The 17,110-nt window shown below is 39.2% G+C and overlaps 1 long non-coding RNA gene across 1 annotated transcript; it reads left to right on the top strand.

Moving 5' to 3' along the window:
• Positions 1-1,913: 1,913 nt before the first annotated feature.
• On the top strand, positions 1,914-13,738 carry LOC128822481 (uncharacterized). The gene is made up of 5 exons (XR_008441446.1): positions 1,914-2,041; positions 7,142-7,202; positions 12,184-12,267; positions 13,340-13,421; positions 13,503-13,738. It is a non-coding gene; the product is annotated as an uncharacterized LOC128822481 (long non-coding RNA).
• Positions 13,739-17,110: the final 3,372 nt, after the last annotated feature.

Here is a 17,110-nt window from a genome sequence, read left to right as displayed (position 1 = left end):
AAAGAAACTAGGGCTGGAAGGGAGGATTAGGGAGTCTTTTCTAAAAAAATAACCCCCAAAAAGCCCCCAAATGAAAATGGACATCCTTTAATACCAAGTAATAGAGAAAAACCAGCACAAAGATAGGAAAAAAAAAAAAAAAAAAAAAAAAAAAAAAAAAAGAAACACACAAACAAAAGAGAAGAAAAAACATCCAGAAGAATCCCTGGTTGAGTTTCATTCACTGGCTAGTCTTACACTGCGGTTTGTTTCAAACTAACAGAAGGTACCTGACAGAATCTTACACCCAACAAGTATAAGACCAATGAGAGAAGGTATATTGCTGAAAATTGTGGTAAATTGTGTGCCCTGCAGAGTGACCAGAAGTATTGGCTCATAAATTTATATTGTTAGGAGTAACTAGGTCCTATCAAGTTTTGTGACAATTAGATCACTGTTTAGGTATGGAGGAACCGGACCTGGGAATAGAAATGGGAGGGTTTTTTTTCTCATGGTTTGTGTTTCAGTTTTCTGGTTTGGTCAAACAAAAATTGTCTGAAAATCATATTTTCTTATGCACATCAATTCCAATAGACTAGACCTGAATAGCATTGCCACTACATTTTCCAGTGCACTCCCTGCCCTGACCCTGATTATCATCTGGAACTATCACTGTGAAACCACATAATATGTGAAAATCATAAAATTCAAGAAGGACCAGTGTAAGGTCCTGCACCTGGGTCAGGGCATACACCAGTATCACCAGATACTAGGCGGTGAATGGACTGGGAAAAGCCCTATGGGGAGGGACTTGGCAATACTGGCAGGTGAAAATTTAGACATCACCTGGCAGTATACACTTGCTTCCCAGAAAACCAACCTTACCCTGTGCTTCATCAAAAGAATCTGGCAGGTCAAGGGAAGTGATTCTGCCCCTTCAGTCTGCTCTTGTAAGACCACACCTGGTCAACTGCATTCAGCTCTGGGGTCCCGACACATGGATCTGTCCAGAGGAGATCCAAAAAATTACCAGAGGGCAGAAGCATTTCTGTCATGAATGGCTGAGAAAGCTTGGGCTGTTCAGCATGGAGAAGAGGTGTCACTTAGGTCACCTGGTAATTTTAAATGGGCCTATAAAAAAGAGGGAAGGCTACTTTTTGTATATATAGGTAGTGATAGGTAAAAGAGGAAACATTTTAAACTAGAAGATATTAGGAAGGAATTCTTTACTGTGAGGGTGGTGAGGTGTTGTATGCCGGGTTGGTTCAGTTAGAGATTTTAATAAATGTTAGTTAGGTTGGTCCTCTGTACCCCTATTTCCCCCACAAATGGTTCGCTCCAAGTTACTTACCACAGGAGCTTTTATGTGTCAATCTTGTAGCCACTCCTGGGTTCTTCTTGAAAGTTCTGTATCAATCACTCCATCTTTGCAATCCTATTTGTCCCAGAACACTGTACCCACCTCTGCATGGCTCTGTAATGTTCCCATAGGTTACTGTGGTCCACGTCACTCCCCTGTTGTCTGTCCCTATTGCACGAGGGGGATTTCCACCCCTGTCTGCCTGCCCCCTATTTAACCCGATGCTTTCATTGTCCATTCGCCATTTTGCCCTCGCACTACCTGGGAGCAACTGCTCCAACCACCACAGCTACCACGTGGGAAATAGAAGCTCTCAGCCATGCAGAAAAGGTGTGCCTCTCTCATCCCTTTGCTTCCTCTCAGCATAAGGCTATGAAAGCTGTGTACCCACGCCGGAGTGCTCAGCCCTAGATCTCCCGGGCATGCGGCAGCTGCGGTGTCACAAAGGCAGCGCCTAGACGGGCTTCCCAGCTGCCTGAGATCGAAGTGAAGAATAAAAGCCGCAAGTGGCATCCAACGGTGGGGCCTAGGCTGCGAGTGGCAACCAACGGCCAAGCCACGGGGCAACCAGTCATATAGCCAGCGCAGGTGGAACTCACTGTGAGGCGCTCCGGAGCTGCGTGGGGAGCCGCGCCGCTGAGCCGAGAGCCGAACCACCATCTCCACATGGGAGAGTGAAAACTGGAACATGAGCTCCACGAAGTAAGTCAGTGAAAACTCCATCACCCTCGAAGGAGCACACAGACTTTTGTCCTGTTGGCACCGTGAGGGAGGGAAGCGTAACTTCCCATGGTCGAGAACGACTAAAGGGAGACGCTTCCGAGAGCGAAGACCTTGGCTGCAGTTTTTGTTTACAAAGACGTCAGTTTGATGAGTATTCAGGGGCTGGGACAGACCTGGCTGAAAACCACCTTCACTGGGGTGGGCTGGCCACGATCCTGAGGGTAGGGGGCTTGCAGTGCACAGCGTGAGTGGCAGCCGCTGGCAGGCTTTGCCTTGTTTTCTTTTTTTTCCACTTTTCCTGCAGCTGAGGGTGGGATCATGTGTGTGGGTAGCATGGGGGGCCTTGATAACCTCCCACCAGAGAGAATTTTATATCCAAGTCAAGGAAATCCTAAAGGTGAAGGGTGGTGGGTCCCCAAAAGTTCAGTTAAGAATTTCGTTCGGTGGTTGTTCTTTACTTTCCCTGGTGTCTCAGCGGAGGATGTTAGAAAAAAGGAATTTTGGAAGCGTATGGGCGCAAAATTAATGGAGGGAATTGAACGCAGGGATTCCTCTGTCAAAGATAGCTTTATTAGGCAGTATCTGCTAATCCGGGAAGTTGTTAGAACGGAAAGCGCGTGGGACGTGAACTGGGTGGGGGGAGAAGTGGCCACCAAGCGAAACCCCAGTTCATCCTGAACCTGTGTCCCTACCCTCCTTTCCTTCCGCTTCTTCCCCTAAACTGGGTGGGCAGGGGGGAGTGCTCCACCATTCAAAGGTGAAGGACAGCTCCCAAAACATGGACCTTGTTCCTGGCTTCCCTGAGTCCCCCAGCACTCCTGCCCTGACCACACTGGCCACATGGTCTGGGACATGACCCCAAGCCCTCATTCCAATTCCTTTTTCCCAGCTGAAAATCCCAGTTTTGGCGCAACTCAGCACAGTTCTGTCTCCCTAAACCCTTTTCCTTGTTCCCCTGAAGAAGCTCCGCCGACCGCGTGGCGGGAAACTGCAGCACCTTTGTCTTCACAAAATGGAGGGCAGGCACCCGCAGGCGCTTCTTCTTCCCACAATCCCTTTGTTCCCATTGTTCCCTTTCCCGCCGTTGATATAAACCCCTCCTGCTTCCCTGTGGGCATGGGTGCCACCGCTTCAAGAGATCGAGTTGCTCCCCCTCCCCCTGTTCCTCCTCGTGTGGGTGTTCCCTCCAGTCCTTTGCATGTTCTCTCGTCTGTGTCATTGGCCCCACCCTCTCCCACCAGGGAGAGCTCTGTCGTCTCCGCCCCTCTGTCTCAGGAATGGGACAACCGCTGTCCTGTCCCCTGCACCCCACCTCCGCGTTCCCACAATCACTGGGGATCCAAGGGGGGAGGGGGGAGCGGGAACAGGTTTCTGTGGACTGGGTCAGGGTGGCAGTTAAGAAGCATGTAGAGGGATCAGTACTCCAGGACAAGTTTGTCCCAGAATTAGCATCCATGAACGCTAAAATGCAGGTCGAGATAGAGGAGGTCCCGAAAAAGCCTCAAGAGAAAGTGGTTGCCTCGGCTGCTGCACCTTCAAAGAACTCGGTTCTGAGGCAGTCTCCATCTAAGAGCCGGTGCTTCCACTGAGATCAGGAGGGACATTTTCTAATTCAATATCTATTTTTAGGGATTGCACCACCATTTTTAGGGACCCCACCCTTCAAAAAACTACAGGGGGAGAGCGAATTTGCCTTGCGTGCAGACAAAAATGAGGCAGATTGCGGCACCTCAAGGGGAGCTGCGATTCATCATATAGTGCAAGCAGTGAGTCAGGAAGATGAGGTGCCTGCAGATGCAACAAATGATCCCACTAACCAGGGGGTTGCATCCAGTCGCAGACGCCGCAAAGAGAACGGGGATTCTACATCTCTTTAAAAAATTTTCCTTAGAGCCAAAGAAAAAGATCCTTTCAGTTACAAGCCCAATTCATTTGTTTGCAATAAAGTTGTTTTCTCAGTTTCCCTATCCCCAAACACTCAGGGACAAATCAGCTCTGCTACCATCTCCAAGCCCTCTCCATCTATGAGGGCAGTCATCACAGTCGCAGCAGAAGAAGGGACTGAGTGGGGAAGCAACTGCACAAGCAGTGAAGAAGTTTAAACAGCTGTCTTTTTTATTTAATAAAAAACAGGGAGATGTTGTTTGCCGGGTTGGTTCAGTTAGAGATTTTAATAAATGTTAGTTAGGTCGGTCCCCTGTACCCCTATTTCCCCCACAAACGGTTCACTCCAAGTTACTTACCACACATTTAACCCAATGCTTTCTTTGCTCAATCGCCATTTTGCCCTCATGCCGCCTGAGAGCAGCTGCTCCAACCACTGCAGCGGCCACGCAGGAAATAGAAGCTCTCAGGCTCGCAGTCAAGGTGTGCCTCTCTTGTCCCTTTGCTTCCTCTCAGCGTAAGGCTATGAAAGCTGTGTACCCACACCAGAGTGCTCAGCCCTAGAGCGCCAGGCACGCGGCAGCTGCAGTGTCACAAAGGGCAGCGCCTAGCCAGGCTTCCCAGCTGCCCAAGACCGGAGCAAAGAACAAAAGCCGCAGTGAGGCACTGGCACAGGTTGCCCAGAGAATTTAGGATGCCCATTTCTGGAAATGCTCAAGGTCAGGCTGGATGGGGCTTGGAGAAACCTGGTCTAGTAGAAGGTGTTCCTCCCCAGGGCAGTGGGGTTTGAAGACCTTTGAAGTTCCCTTACAACCCAAATCATTATATGATTGCATGATCCTTTATAACAGGAGACTGAAAGTATTCTGTCAGTATCTTAAAATGTACATTTTAAGCTTCAGAATAAGGTGCCCCACTGGAACAGCAAATGCTCTTTAAAGACATGAAAGGCAGTTCAGCTTGTCTTTTGACTAAGAGACCATGGCACAAACATGAATAAATGATTTAAATGTATCTATTTTTAGAACTAGGTAGGCAGGAGTATTAAGCTACCTATCAGAAACATCCCAAACACTGAGAAATTTCAAACCCTCTACTAAACCCAGCCTCACCTATTCCTCATAGTAAGTAAAATCTAAGCATCCCAAGCTTAGGAAGTTCTGATTTCAAAGCCAGCATCTTGCATTATTTACCATTTACCTATGCAAGCACATAGTCCATGAGGTCCAGGAATATACACTTAAAATAAAAAATAATTTAGGCAGATACCAAAAAACTCATAATAATTTCCAAATAAGAAATATTACACTAAATAAATGCCAGAAATCACCAAAAAGCTGAAGGAGTGAAAAAGCACAATCCTAACCAACCAGGGCACAATTTATGCCTCTTATATGTCTATTGTGTCTGATGCCTCAGTAAATAAATGTTTTGCATGGTACACATTGGTGATAAAAAGAGCCAAATGATATCTTATCAAAATTCTAGTATTCAAAAATATATCCTCAAATCTGTATTTGTGTGTTTCTGAGCTACACTTACTAAATTTGCCTTTAGATAGAGTTGATTTTTTAAAATAGATAATCTGCACTTAAATTCTCTTTCAATAAGCAAATGAAAGGAAGGTAGTGCTAAAGTATTTCTAAATGGTTTGGTTTTTTCTTCAGATTTTTCCATATCCTGCTTAATGTTCTGGAATATTATCAAAAGGTCAGAATAAGTCAAATACAACTAAAGGCCAGATTTTTCTTCTGTAGTTTCCTTAATCAATATGACTGTAGGTTAAAAAAAATCAAACCAAACCAAAACTCCAAGAAGGTAAAATTATGGCAGAAAAGTCTCTTGAATCTGCTTTATTGCTGAAATTTTTAAGAAGTTTTCCTCTTTGAAAAATATAGTTCCTGGGATACTGTCAAACTCAGTTACAGAGGATGATAACTGGCACAGGAAACACTAGAATATCTGCTGTGAAATAACATTATTTAAAATAATTTTTCATGTTCTTTTTTTTTTTTCTGTTGCTCTCCATGTTATTAAATAATGTTTCTCAATAAACCTTTTCTTTTCCTTCTAGCATATTTCTTACCACAAAGTTCACATGGAAAATTGACAAGCACTACTTATATTTTCTTACTTCATAATCAATCAATAACAATATAGGAATGGAATGTTAATGAACTGGTCAAGTCATCAGAGTCTAGAATTAATGATATTATCAAAAAAGAAATAGACCTAGTTTGAACACAGGATTGCTGGATGACCATCCCAGCAATTACTTTCTCCAAAAATTACTTTCTTCAGCTATAAAATAAATTAATGTCATCCGTTACAGTAGTATCAAGATTAGTTTGATTTAGTGGGCAAAATGTTTCACAATTTTGAGACAAAAATTTCTGAAGGAACATTACAAAAAACTACTTACTGCAAAGGCCAATGAAAAAAATCATAATATCACAATATACTTTTACACTTAGCTGTTTACATAAAAAAGATCTGGTATTATTTTTGAAAGCTATTTAGAAGAAATTTTCACCTGCATTTGTGAAATACACTGCCATTAATTTACTGAAGTTTCATATTTATTTCGGAAAGATCTCTAGCAGCATTCATTCCAAAGTTTAAGAAACAAAATTAAAAGGGTGTGCCTTTCTTATTAACCTGGAATAATTTAACAATTTTCTCTAGGGTATTTTTATTCCTCTTTCTTAATTACTAAGACTACTTGCTAATTTCATCTACTTTTCACATTTTTGCTTCTGGCAGACCTTTTATTATATAAAAGAATGGTTTTATTGGGTTTTGGTTTTTATCATTTAGCAGAAAGCCAAAACAAAGTAGTTGGAAATTGTTTTGAGTGGAATTTTGGCAGTGGAAAAGAGAAATGGGTAGATATAGTGTGTACCTGGATAATACAGTTTTTCTTACTCTACCAAAAGGTTTTTTCCCATGTTGGCAAAAAAAGTCCCAACACACTAATTCTTTATTCTGTTCTATAATTTCTCAGCATGATGACTGGTTTACCTTACATAACAATTCTTTGTTGTATTTTCATGTGTTCTTACAAAATTCATTGTGACAAAATATTCTGGTTTCAGCTAGGAGACAGTTAATTTCTTCTCAGTAGCTGGTACAGTGATGTGTTTTGCATTCAGAATGAGAATGGTATTGGTAATGCACTGATGTTTTCTTTTTTAGCTAAGTTGTGTTTATCCTAAAAAAAGAACTTTTCCTTGTTTCATGCTCTGCCAGTGAGAAGGTGAGTGAAAGTAACTGGGATGGAGCACAGCCAGGACAGGTTATCAGAACAGTCCAGAAGGATATGCTACACCATAAAATGTCATACCTAGTATATAACTGGGAGGGGTATCCAGAAGGGGTCAATCTGGGTTTGGGAAGGGGAGTCTGGCATCAGTCAGCGGGTGGTGAGCAATTGCATTGTGCATCACTTGATTTTTCCCTTATTATTATCATCACTGTTATTATAGTTTACCATTATTACTGTACTTTTACTTTATTGTCTATTATAGAGTGGTTCTTATTGCAATCTACAGGTTTGACTTTTATTTTTCTTCCCATTCCACCCGCTTGAAATAGGGAGAGAAGGAGTTGACCAAGAAACTTAATTTCCAGCGGGGCTTAAACCACAGCATGCTTCAGAAATTAATCACTGTGCCATTTAAATGATTCAGCTTTTTGTTGTTGTTCATGAAAAAAGATCGATAAGACATAAGAAAAGAAAACATATAAATATATCCCTTACCAGATAAAGAACCATAATTCTATTTTATTTGTAATTTTCTAGTAGTACTCACATTCAGTGACATACTTGTTTACTTTTGATTCATACATTTTTTGTGTACTACATAACAGTTATGTAGTACCCAAAACAACAATAATGGAGTTATACAATAATTGAAAGGAATCCATGCTATATTTTTCCAACACATATAAAATGAGAGAAGCCTTAAAAATATTGAGGAGTGTTAGGGTTTTTAGGATTCCTTCTTTTCAGTTGTGTTATTAGGCAACTCAAGGATATGACAAATTTAATTTCCACCACTGCAGACTTTGGTCTAAAAGTCAGACTTTACATTCTGCACTTTGCAATAACTCTTCTACCCTTAATTAGTACAATTAGATCAAGGTGAACTGGTAAACCAGTTCAGAATGCAAGAAGCAGTGCAGAATCCATTTCCCATTTCTGCATTCTGTTTCTTGATTGCAGTAGGACTTGAAGTTCTGGACCAAAAACAGCAGTACTTAAATATTTTGGCATAGCCAAGAGGTATAGCAGTATTGGCACAAATATTGTGTTCAATCATGATCCCATTGTTTTACTGTTCCTACCAAAATTGAAGCTTGAATTCATAATGAAAGAAGGGGAAAGAGATTTCCAAACACAAATATGTTTAGATTAAGATGCTAGGCTTTTTATTCCATTTTTAAACTCCATCCACTCTTTAATTAAAAAGAAATAATGCTCACCCAGTTACTATTACTGCTGACCATTTAGCATGGCAATAGATAGGAAAAGGAAACCCAATCTGCAACAAGAAACTACTCACAGCCACAATGAATGGTTAAGTAGTAGAACTCATACAACAGAAGGACACTGAAGTAAGCTGCTGACTGATTTCTCTCTCCCTCTGTCTTGCTCTACTCCAGTCCCCAACTTTTGTTAAAGTTTGGCCCAAGCTGCAGGTATCTAAACTTAGCTGCTGTACCTCATTCCAACAAAACAAATCAAGCATGAATCACAGCCCTTCCTTCCCCTGAGCATTGCCAGTAGATCTGAGGCTTCTGTTCAGATCCAAGACTTTGTCTTTTCCCTTCTACTGCCAACTAAAATACATTTGGTAATATTTAATTAAGGTTTCTATTCAGATTATATGGTCACAATGCTAAGAACAAGGCTTTAGCTACCCACCTCCCAGTGGCACGGTTAAAGATACAAATGTCAAATTGGGAACATAACCCTTCATTTAGATTTAATAAGGAGAGTTATTGTGAATGAAATAACTATCAAGTGATTATTAAACCTTACTTAGAGATTAACAAGCATTATTAATTTCATAGTGGTTAACCCTCTATAATTGTGTCTTTTGTAATCGGTTGGCATTTAATTATTAGTGTTATAGAGAGCTGTCATAGCTTTGAATATTATGCCACCACTGTTTTATCCTATTACAGATACTTTAATAGCCTTTAGTTATCTATATTAGGAGAAATAGCCACCTTAATTAATTACCATTTTACGTATTTTTGAGAGCTGAAATTCAAAGTTCCACCTAATGAGCATATTACAGTGTGAAGTCAAACAACAAGAGGCATACAATACAGGCATGGGCCTGTATTTTTTTCCACATGTGCAAAAATGTTTTACAAGCAGAAGCTCACATTTAGAAGTGATAAATACTGAAGCAGGCAATATTGAACACAAAATTAGTGTTTTTGAAACTGGTGTTTCAATATTTAGTGTTGTGTACTTGATTCTGAAGAGCACATGTGTAGGGTACTATAAGTATTAGTGAAAGTGCAGTATAAAATGTGATGAGTAGAGCAGGAAACAAGACAATCTGATCCCATATTCTTGAGACTGTGATGTAGTCACTGAGAGCTGCTGTCTGAAAAATGAAGTAGAGCTTAAATAAGGGTCACTAAATTTACTTCACAAGCTGATCATCTCCCATGAGCTCCACCTCACCCAGATCAGCTTGCTACATAGCTGTGCCATATCCATTTTTCTGTATTTTCTTTTAGCAGCCTAAGGCTTGGCAGTAATTTCTCAATATGTAGTGGTCATTGTTTCACTACACTATCGCTCCCATAGAGGATTTGTCTAGATTTGTGTTAGTCATGAGCATTTTAAATTTCTGTGATCAAGATATCTGATTAAAGATCATGTTGTTTGAAGTTCCTTTTTCTTTTCTTTCTTTCCTTTCTGGTTTTTACATCTGCATCTATGTAATATGCTGTACCATACAAAATCAGTATTTTCAGCTTGGCTGACAGCTTGATGGGAATATTGAGATCTGGCTGCAAAACCATCAAGGTTCAAAGGAAGGAAAGAAAGCAGGCAAGAGCATAAATAACACATCACTGTCCCAGACAGCACAGAGGTTCATAGAGTCACTCTCCCTGAGTTTAAATCAGAGCATAGGAAACTTCTCTCATGGGTTTTAGATCCTAATAGTGTTTCTGTCCTTCCAATATACAAGCATTCATCTATGAAACAGTAGCTCTTCACAGTACAACCACACTAACAGTTGTCCTGGGGAAGAGCCGGAGCATCACTTGAGTGCAAAAGGGCTGTTCCAGACCTGTTGCTCTTATACTATAGAGATGTTATTATTCCTTGGCAAAGACAGCTTGATGGTCCAAGCATGTTTCCCCCATATGGTAGAAGTCCAATTGTTCCTTGTAGATACCCTATAGGTATATACCCTATATCTCCTAGTACAGCACTTTCCCCAGGCACTCACCTATAACATCTTCATGTCCATAGAGAATAAGAGAATTTCTTGTGATATTAGATTAACAACGATTACCAGGTCCATTTTTTCAGGGCTTTTTAAACCTTACTTTGCCATGTGGAATGTGGTTCATCCCATGTCTGGACTAATCTTCCATATATGCAGTATACTGCAAAGTCTAGAGCTTCAGGTGTCAGCAGTACCATGGTCCTTCCAGTTCCTTTTCTGCCCTTGCTGCTTTCAGACTGCTGAAATGTTTAAACCCTCTGACAGGTTTGGGGCTATGCGTAGGGATAGCTAAATGAAGTTTTAATGGCCTATGATGTACAAAAGGTGAGATGGGGTGATATAATGGTCCTCCCTGGCCTATTTAATAAGTCTCAGGAAAATAAATTTCAGAAATACACCTTCAGGGATATTTTTTCCTCTCTTTCATTGCTAATTTGGCAGTACTTCTGTGTTCAAGTCAACTGTAGGTATGTCAGACTGATGAAAGACTGCCCCTGGCTCACCCCTAAATGGGCTGATGCAGCCATGTGGCACCAATTCAAGCAAGAACATTTCCATCCTGTTTCTACTATCTGCTTTTAAAAACTGTTTTCCCGTGTAGGTAGTAGGAATGTAAGTGTCTGCAAGCAACTTGTACCAGCCCAACCATTTTGTACAAACTAATGAAATTACAACACCGGGCAATGACAGACCCAGCCCTCAGAGAGACCACATTAAACCCTGAAGCAGTTCAACTCCTCTCTCACAACTGTCTTAGACTATGGGTAGTGACAGTTTGGAAGATTTAGAGGGTGAAAAATGCCTCTGCTTTTACTTGGCACTGGAAAAAATGACACCAATTATATTAAAAAAAAAGAATTTTGTCTAACAGTAACAACAAAAAGTTCTATTTTCTCATTTTTAAAGACTTTCCATGCAAGTTAGCTGGCTGATTAATGGGCATCGTTAAATTACTGTATTTAGAAAGCTGGAATATGGTCAAGTGTTGGCTTGTTCTCCTCCCAGGACCAAGGATATGAAACACATTTGTAATTCTATAAAGATGCTTCCAAAAAAGAAAGTCACATAGAGAACATGGCTGCTTCCTCTGTGAAGTAGCTTGTGTGTCTCCTGTGGCTTCAACAGAGCAGGCATGATTTATGCCAGCTGAAGGTCTGGCCCACAGTATCCATTTTTTCTCACTAAAAGAAGCTTCTTTTGCCTGCCTTCATATATGCAAAGATAGCCTATAATCAAAGGATGGTAGCACTAGGACTACCAAATATGAAAAGAAACACTTCCAGTAGTCAACCCTGGAGCATACCTAAACATCACACATGGGCACAATGATGACATCAACTTCCTGCAACTGTTCATGAAAACTAATTTATGTCTTCCCAAACAGTTAAGGGAACACAGCCCAGCAGAGAAAAGTCATCCTGGTTAACACTTTTACCTAGCCTGAGCATAGGTGGAAGTGACCAAGGACAAGAAATGCTTTTGAAAGAAATCTATTGCAGTTGAAAATTTAGTCTCTAACAGACTGAAAACCTGATATCTCTCATTGCACAATGTGCTGATTTTCAACAGATTAGAAATCCTCAGAACTCATCAATAACTCACAGTGTATCTCAGAGGTTGTTGAGAGGTTAACACATAAAATAGACCACCTATGTAGGGAAATGGCCATGTGCCTTTAAAATTTGTCAAAGAAGGACAAAGGAGTTGTTTTAACGAGGTTGTTTTCAGTTGTCTTTTGTTTTGTATTTTACACAGGAAAAAGGAAAATATTTCTTCAGTTCAGGGCATCTGAATCATATTTCCAATGGGACAGGCACTTTTAGGACAGTAAGTTCTGAGGTATAAATAACCTTCAGTGAATTGAATCATAGTCATTTAGTTTTTACATATGTGGAAACACTCAGCTTCCAAAAGCCGTGCTCAAGTTCTGTTTTAGGGAGGTATTACATCTGTGTTTAAATTAAAGGTATTTTGAAACATGACATCTCAAAACTACTGATTGAACAATACAGCACATTACATATTGATGAGAAACTCAGCTGTATCAATAATGCACATTTATTCCAGGTTTCTGCATAGAGTCAGCATCTTTGGTCTATAAATTGCAAAAGACTCTCAGTTCAGTAAAAATTTAGTCTAATCATCAAGTGCTGTTAAAAAGGGAAGATAGGGAATAGGAGAGAACACTTCAGAGATGAGGATATGCATTAATCCTCTTCTCGGAAGATACTTTGAATGGACAAAGCATTCTTTTAATTTTTCTGTTTGTTTGTTTCAACTCTGATGCTAAACTGGCATTATAGGTCCAATTTATTTGTTCAAGCTTTCATTAAGGTTATTCTGAGTATCATAGTCAGGAAAATGCAGGATATCACATTTACTACAGTTCAGTTCTATACCTTTTTCTTTGATAGGTGAGAATCTTGAGTACAAGTAGGATAATGTTTTTAAAACTACGTTACTGTATGGGTATCCTGGAGTAATGTGCCCAGGAAGATACAATAAGCAAAGCCCCAGTTTCACAGCCTCTTCCACACAATCTACATATGCACAGATCCTCAAAGGGTCCCAGAAAAGGCGGTCTATTAGTTCAGTGTTTTGACATCCCTGCCTGATGCCTTTATGTTTCTAGATGTGTGGGGGCAGTTTAGATAAGTTCTTGGAGGCACTGTTGGTTTTATGAGCAGAAAGGGGCACAATGCTATTATAAAAACCCAAAACCCCCATACTGTGTCTTTCTGGTTCTCTAGACTAAAATAATTTTGCTGGTTAGTTTGGTTTTGAAGCATTTCACAGTGGCCTATTACTCAAAAACAATACAAGTTAAATCTGCTTTAAATGAAACCTGACTATTAAGTACTGATCATAACAGGTATTTTAAAACATATACACAAAGAAAAACTGTCTTCAGGTCAAGACTGGCTCTCTATTTCTACCATGAAAGACTTTCAACAAAAGAGCAGTGAAGCTGACTATTCAGAGTCAAAGTCAAGGTAAATCTTTTGGGGTATTAGAAGAGGTGTAAGCAGCACACAAACAGCAACTTTCACTATCTGCACATTTTAAATTTCTAGCACTTTCAGGACTCTGCAGAAAACTAACAATATGAGAAGAATTAATGTTTCTTCTGAAGATGTGTTTCCTGCATGGAAATACCTTACATCAAGAACTATGTCCTCATATATGTTTGTACACTAACCAGTGAACCTGTTTCTTCATATGTAAACTATGTTAATGACAACAATAAAAAATGCAGCATAAGGAACATGAAAAAAAATTGATTCAGGTCCCAAACATTTCTCAAGATGGAAGAACTGTTTATAGAGAGTGAATTAAATATAGCGCTCCTCATTTATAATAAATAAATCACAGAAGGATTTTAATCACTGTAAGTCATGTCTTGTTGCTGGGACAGTGCTCAGAACTTAGGCTGGTCTTGCCTCCACTTCCAGTGTTTCACAGAACTGGCAATGGCTCATGCTCCATCATGTTTCTGTGTTCAATGAAAGCAAAGAGCATAAAAGACATCTTTTAGCAGAGAATTAAATTCATTCTTATTTTCCTTTTTTTTTTTTGTGTGTGTGTGTGTGCAGAGAATGATCTCCAATACATTGCAAAAAAATACATGCAAATAATAACAAAATATGAGTGAAACAATGCACTGATCATCTGAGTCTAGCAATAATTGGTGTGCTATGAAAGAAAAAATGTCTTGCTGAAAAGCATAAATTATCCATCCAAGTAAGATGGGTGGCACAGAAAATGGAAGGAGGGAATTGTTATTGTTTAGCAGCTCTTCTTTTTCAAAGAGTTCTTCAGCCTTGAAAAAAATGCAGTTAATATTTGTTTTACTAGCTACAGTGTCAGAAAACTATTGCTGCTCATCCAGATCAGGTGACTTGAACCATAAATGATCCCAGAATATTAAAGATTATTGGCACTATTTCAAATATTAAATCTACCTCTTTTTTTAAGTTACTAAGCTTTTTTTTTTAATTAAAGCATCATAAGTTTTAAATTCAGAACCTATATAATAAAACATGCAGAATATAAAAATTGGTTGCCTAAGGGTGTGGTTTATGATGAGTAAAAGGACATACTTTATAAAACTTAATAGGAGTCTCAGTTTATCACATATAAAATTTTACTCTCGTAACTCCTATGATTTGGGTTGAAAAGTAAAAAAAGACACATTTAGACGTAGTCAGAAATTATTCAGAGGCCAGCAAAGGAAAAAATATCAAACTCAAGGAGTATTCATCTGAAAAATCCCACATTCATAGCAATTAAAAAACCTCCTCTGTCACTATCCCTGTCTTTTTCCTTTATATTTTATAATTTAAGGTTAGTATTGAGAAACTTGTCTTACCCAAAAATCATGCTCAAAAAAACTGTGAACCCATCTACAGTGGGAAAGGGGACTTTTTGAAGTATTTCCAGGTAAAAGACTTTAAATGTAATGTTTAACTTACTTTAAAAGTAAGCCTTTCTTTAAACATATGTAATTAATTATATATTTCATTAATTTTCAAGGAGCAATTAAGAAATTTATTATAGGCATACTCAGTATGAAGGTTGCATGTTTACTTCCTGTAGCTAGAAAGGTTTTGCCACAAATTTTTACCTCAAAAACTTTTACCACTTTACTTTTGTGCCAGAAGACTAAAGAAGATTTTAACTATGAGTATTGGGTAGAAAAATTTAAAGAACTTAAGATATTGTTCATCCATCACAAAATTACCAGGTCTCTTTTTTGGTCTGAATAGTGTTGCAGTTTCAGATAAGCTTAGACGGGAAAAAAAGCAGCTCCAGAATCTGGAGCTCCAGAAGCTCCAGATTACTATAGCCTAAAGGTTACATCACTGGTAGCCACAGAAAGCCCCTCCAAAAAATAAATGTTAAAAAAATTCTATTGATACAGTCATCCTCACCTTCAGTTCTTTAAAACCAATAATATATGATCCAGAGCTCATCTCAGAGCTCTGTTTGATAGTAACAGATCCATTAAAAAGATTATGAAGAACAAGCACAGACAGGTGACAAGTGAGAAAACAGTTTCATTGCAAAGCCTGACATGAACAAGAATGATTGAGCATTTTTATAGCCTTTTCATCTTTAGATGTTAATGCTATTTTAACACCTGGAGAAACTGAGACTCATGATTAGATAAGTTGACAAGTTAAAAGAAGCAGCAGCAAAATTAAGGTGAAAAAAAGAATGAATGAGAAGCAGTCAAGACAAAGTTCAGCTTCCTTCCCCAGAATCCCCCACATTCTGGGGACATACCATTGCATTTGAGGAACTCATCCTGGGGAAAGATCTATGGGGAATGGCTGCAAAAGTGCAAATAAGACCTCTCAGATGTAATAAGAAAATGATGAGTTTGGCACAGCTCTCCTTTACTCTTCTCCTTAGTTACACCTACTGCTCTTTCCTCTCTTTATTTTTCTCTCACTTTTTTCCCTTCCTTTCATCCAAATCTTTTAATTAGTCTTCATCACCTCACCACATGTTCCCCCCAATCAACACACCACTGGCATCTGCTGCTGTTGCACTATTCATGTTGCCTATTGCAGCTGAGCCTATTCTCTGTCTTGTTTTTCTCTATTCCATTCAACAAGTAATTCAGAGCCATTCTGAGATACCTTTTTTAAAGCCTCTAGGTCCTAGTATTATAATAATAACAAATTACATTGAAGCAAGGAGCCAGCAGTCAAGAGAAGAAATCTCTACTCCCAGTCTTCTGTTGAAATTATGCTGTCTGTTTATACTGCTGCAGTATAAACAGATAGCTGAATCACCTACCTCAGTTCATCTGGACTAAAAACCTCTTGGCTGCCTTTGATTATGCATTTTGCTTTGTTTTCAGAAACGTTACTGTACATACTCTGACCTGGCATAGCTGATGAAGTTAGATAATTCCACTACCTTCAGTAGGTTGAATAGCATGAAATTCAAATCCTCTGTCATGACAAAATAATGCAAAGTGACATCATGTGAGAATCTAAATCATATACTTTAAATAGTTGTTATTATCTTCCTATCATCCATCACTAACCACAATTAAAAACAATGACTTCAAGAAATGAAGTGAAGAAAGTTTTGTGACTATAAAGGGGAAAATTCCTAATTTCTGTTTGCAGCCTTCTAAAGATATGTCTAGCTACATGATTTTAAGTGCTTAGAAATAACTGTTAAACACAGCTAAGATGGTAAAACAGATGTACCCTGCAATTAAAATAAATCAATTAATGTTTTTGTTCCCTTCAGTTTTACCTATAGGCTATGTACCTCCCATGAAACCAGGCCACCCATTGAAGCAATCCACCCGTGTGGCATCTGTTTGTTTAAAATCCCCCCAGAAATACACACCTCTCTAACTCAACAAGTGTGAATAGGCATAATTATTTGTACTCATGTAACTTACAAATTTTCTACTCAATCTCAAAAAAATATAGCTTGTTTTTCTTCCGCTTTTCCTCTCCTCACTTTTGATGTTAGATTAAATATGACAACCCTTATCAGTCAGAAAAATGAAACAAACTCACTCAAAAGCCTCAGGGGTAAGGGATTTCTTTAATCACATTCACACAAATAATGAGGATTTCCGATAGATGAGGTAATATAGTTGAGTATTAGTGGTTGTAATTTAACCACTCATGAAGCAACAAAAAAACCAAAC

The sequence above is a fragment of the Vidua macroura genome, chromosome Z, assembly GCF_024509145.1.
Source record: "Vidua macroura isolate BioBank_ID:100142 chromosome Z, ASM2450914v1, whole genome shotgun sequence".
Classification (NCBI taxonomy): Eukaryota; Metazoa; Chordata; class Aves; order Passeriformes; family Viduidae; genus Vidua; species Vidua macroura.
The sequence above is the reverse complement of the archived record's forward strand: the minus strand, read 5'-3'. Positions and strand labels throughout refer to the sequence as shown.